The sequence below is a fragment of the Rhinopithecus bieti genome, unplaced genomic scaffold (genome assembly GCF_001698545.2).
Source record: "Rhinopithecus bieti isolate Rb0 unplaced genomic scaffold, ASM169854v2 scaffold_14876, whole genome shotgun sequence".
In the NCBI taxonomy this organism is placed as follows: Eukaryota; Metazoa; Chordata; class Mammalia; order Primates; family Cercopithecidae; genus Rhinopithecus; species Rhinopithecus bieti.
The window spans coordinates 385,933-390,642 of NW_016807955.1; the positions used below are offsets into that span (position 1 = coordinate 385,933).

Here is a 4,710-nt window from a genome sequence, read left to right on the forward strand (position 1 = left end):
GAAGCCAAGGCGGGCAGATCACTTGAGGTCAGGAGTACGAGACCAGCCTGGCCAATGTGGTGAAACCCGGTCTCTACTAAAATACAAAAGTTAGCCAGGCATGGTGCCACACACCTGTAGTACCAGCTACTCGGGAGGCTGAGGCAGGAGAATGGCGTGAACCCGGGAGGCGAAGCTTGCAGTGAGCGGAGATCGCACCAGTGCACTCCAGCAAGACACTGTCTCAAAAAAAAAAAAAAAAAAAAAAAAAAAAATCTGGCCATAAGCATTTGTAGTACAGTGATGCACTGCATAATGACATCAAACCCATAAGATTATTTTGGTGTACCCTTTTTTTTAACTTATTTTTACTGTACCTTTTGTATATTTTGGTATGTTTAGATACACAAATACTTATTATGTTACAACTGCCAACAATATTCAGTAAAGTAACATGCTGTACAGGTTTGAAGCCTAGAAGCAATAGGTTATAACATATAGCCTGGGTTTTTATAAGTACACTCTATGATACTGGCACAATGAAAAAATTTCCTGAGAATGTACTTCTCAGAACATATGACAGTCAGTTACAAGTGACACATATAAACACAGAACTGAAACTAAACAATTATGTATATGATCCTGAATATAACTACTCCTCCTCCTCCTTCCAAAAAGACATGGAGAGTTCTTGTAAGAATTTACTGTAGTGGTAGCAGTAATAATAACTATTACTATGGAATGGGTCAAAAATCCCAGAGCACACTAACCAAAACTGGGACACAGAATTAGGGGAAAAATAGAATTTTAACAGGCAAATGATACACTTGAAAAAAATACTCAGCACATATGACAAAGTGCTAATTTACATAACATTCAAAGAGACCTAATAAATCAACTTTAAAAAATGTACAAAACAGAAAACCATCACGGGACATGAAAGGCAATTAATAGAATACAAAAAGGCCAACAAACGAGTCAAGTGACACTTAATTTTACTCATAAATGGAAATGCAAACTAAAAGTAATTTTTTTCATATCACATTGGTAAAGATTAATTTCAAAATGCAAGTCTGCATACTATTGACACGGGAATTCCACTTCTAACTTGTTTTTTCCTATAGAAACATCTGCATAAGAATGCAAATATATATGTATCATAATAGTCGATATTTACTGAATATTTACATGCCAGTCACTATATAATCTAACAGCTTAACTCGAAAGAGTTAAGTACTGTTATTACTCCCAATTTGAAAAAAGAGGAATTAAGGTATAAGGTGGTTAAGTAACCTGACCAAGGTCACTTGACAGTAAGTGAGAAATAGGATCCGATTCTACCCGACTTCATAGCTTAAGTTCTTTACCAAAAGGCAGCATAGTCTACACAGCCACCAAACAGGGAAATTCATGCTGCAGTACCTGCAGCATAAAATGAAATTAAACAACCCAGATGTTTACCAATAAAGGACAAAATAAATTCCACACATCCATACAATTTACTCTATGTATTCAATAAACATATATACATGTGCTTACACGGAAAAGCGTCCAAGAAATATTAAATTGAAAAAGAAAGTAACAACATATAATTGCATTTGTGTAAAAAAATTTAAATAAATAAATAAAACACAAACAAGCATAGAGAAAAACTCTGGAAGCAGTGAACCAAATTGTAAACAGTGATTATCTTCGAAGGGCAGGGTGAAGCGGCGTACCATTTTCTTGAACTCCTGAGCTCAAAAAGACCACCCGCCTCGACCTCCCAAAGTGCTGGGATCACAGGCGTGAGTTACTGCGCCCGACCATTTTCTAAATAATTTTATTAACATCTAAAGCTGTTTGCAACAAGCATGCAATTTAACCAGAAGAAAACATAAGCTGAATGATCAATTGCTTCTATAGCCCGGTGGGTCCTGGGGTCCCAAGGGGAAGACTTGGGTAGTGAGGCATATAATTTTCCCACTTGGTATTCTTAAAAAAAAAAAAAAATTATTTTAGAACAAAGACCTAGAACGCTCACCATCGAAATAAATCTGAGCAATCCTGTTCTACTCTCTTAAGTACAGTAGACATGCAACAAGTGAACATCGAGTGCGAAGCTGTAAAATCAGTACCAAAGCCAGAAATCTATAAATAAATAAATAAATAAATAAATAAATAAATAAATAAATAAATAAAACTGCGTGAGCCGACAAGCTTAAAGGGCAGGACGCCCACCATCGACGGGGACCCACGGCAGGAGGCTAGCGGAGGGCGCGGGAGGACGTACCTTGGGTGAAGGGCCTTGCAGGGACAGATTGCCGCAGTCCCGGCTCGGCTCCGCGCGGAGGGAAGGCCGGACGCCGCCCGGCTCGCGCCTCAGGCCCACGGTGGTCCCTGCCCACGGCGGCCGGGCACCAAGCGACGCTTACCCCATCCGCGAGATACTCTCACACAACACTTCCGCAATTCAAATTTGAAGAGCCCGCCCTCCAGTCAGCCCGGGATTGGCACTCTCGGGTATGCGCCACCGTGCGTCTCACAGGGACGCTAGAAAACTGCAGGCGGCCTCCGCACTCCGTGGACGGTAGTGTGTCCACAAAAAGTAGGCGACCCTAAGCTGTCACGGGCAGGGGGCGAGATCCTCTAGTTTTCCTCCAAGTTCGTTTCCTCTTCGCAAGGCACCCGCCCACCCTGAATCCCGCCTTTCCTCCCGTGAAGCTCTGCCGGGGCAAGGCTGACGTCGCACGCGGTGGGCCGCGAGCGCGCTCCGGCGCTCCTGCGGCCAAGTTTGGCCCTTCCTAGCTGCCGTCCTCCCCCACTAGGCTGTGCGCAGTAGCGGCTGTTATCCGTCTCTTCCGTCTCAGGAAAACAGCGTGCTCGGTGGGTTTCAGAGAACGTCTGTTTTTCTGCCCTCCATGTTTGAGGGGGAGAAAGAACATTTTGTTCTTGAGGGGATGATGGATTGAATGTAAAGTTACGCACAAAGTGGGATGTTTAGTTTGAACCATTCCCTCAAGAAGTGTGATATTTTGGGGCATGGGGGATAGGTTCTCGCTCTGTCGCCCAGGCCTGAGTGCAGTGGCGCAATAACGGCTCACTGCAGCCTGGAACTCCAAGGGATCTTCCCACCTCAGCCTCCGAGTAGCTGGAACTACAGGCGTGCGCGACCGTGCTTGGCTAATTTTTAATTTGTAGAGAGGAGGTCTCGCCATGTTGCCTGGGCTCGTCTCCAACTCCTGGATTCTAAGCGATCCTCCCATCTTGGCCTCCCAAAGTGCTAGGATTACAGGCAAGCAACCGCGCTGGGCCAGGAAGTGATTATTTTTTTTTTAATCACCTCACATTCTAGAAACATTAATTTCAACAACTGTAGGTTGCTGCGTGCAGCTTGTGACGGTGGCCCCCAGACTGCGTCCCGCTTTAGGCTGCACCTAGTGAATCTCCGCTATAATCACTGCGGAGTAACCGGGTGTATCCTTCGCCTTGTATAGGGCACATTGGTTCAGTCTTGAAAGTAGAGAAGGGGAAGCGAGGGTAGTGAGGTGTGTTTTCATCCCTGAACCCTGTTCAACTCCAGCCCTGCATGAAGTCTGTCCTCTTCCCCCCATCCACATTTGTGATGAGAGCTTCTTTTTATTTTATACTTTCATCTAAGAAAATTACTCAACTTCCTAGTCACATATCACATTTCCCCATTAAGAGGCTTTACTGAAAAGGTTGTAATGGATTGTTTTTTTTTTAAGTGGTTTTTGCAATCCCTTCTAAATCCTGCATCTGTTGTACCCGCGTGAGTTAGAGAAATGCCACACTTTGAGACAAATTTAAGAGTCCTTTATTAGCCGGCGACCGAGAGATGGCTAAAGGTCGAAATTCTTGGCCAGAGGAAGGGGGTGGGTAGTCCTTCTTAGCTAAGGGAGAGCTTATCATGTGGAAACAAGGCTAGGTGATTGTAAAAACAAAGTAAAAAGGTTAGGTATTACACATCTGAATTTTGTACACACTGAATAATGAAAATCCAAAATATAAATTTAAAACATCCACATGAATGCAAGTAAGGAAAAGCAACAGTTGGAGGTAGGGGGAAAGGAAGCAAACTTACCTGGATAAAATGAAGTTTCTTTCTTGTACACCATAATGAGAAAGTGATTGGACATGGATTTGCACTAGTTTTGTGGGAACCCGCCTTAAAACAGGTTAAATGGCATGTGTGAAATATACTTTGATAGGGGAAGTTTGAAGGGATGGTCATTCAGATTTCAAAGCACCTGAAATTGAGGTGTAAGAGGTTTCTGTGCCTGATGAAGATGACCATGGCTCACAAGTTTAGGCAAAATAGGAACCCTGAAGTATTAACGGCAGGCACTCAGAAATGCACACTTTTTTTTAATTGACCACTTCTCATGTAAGAAGGAAGTAGTATATAGTATGTAGTATGCCCCAATGTGAATGGCCGCAGGAATTTACATAAGATGACTAGTAATTTTCCAAACAAAACTGGATTAAACAGTTTGTGGATAACAAAGTGTGATGAGAAGGCCTAGAGGCCAAGCTACAGTTCATCTGTCCCTTAATGGCAACATGCTGTAACTGCCCAAGGGGTTCACCTTGCCTGCTCCCTAGACAGAGCAGATTCAAGACAAGGGAATTGCAATGGAGAAAGAGTAATTGATGTGGAGCTGGCTGTGCAGGAGACTAGTGTTTTATTATTACTCAAATCAGTCTCCCCTGAGCTTTTGGGGATCAGAG

General features: G+C 43.2%; 1 protein-coding gene across 1 annotated transcript in view; it reads right to left on the reverse strand.

The window, feature by feature from the left end:
• The window catches only part of MIS18BP1 (MIS18 binding protein 1), a 49,723-nt gene extending 47,081 nt beyond the window's left edge, over positions 1–2,642 (reverse strand). Inside the window, 1 exon segment of the mRNA XM_017884193.1 lies at positions 2,252–2,642. The gene's annotated coding sequence lies outside the window, so the exon portion shown is untranslated.
• Between the last annotated feature and the right edge of the window lie 2,068 nt (positions 2,643–4,710).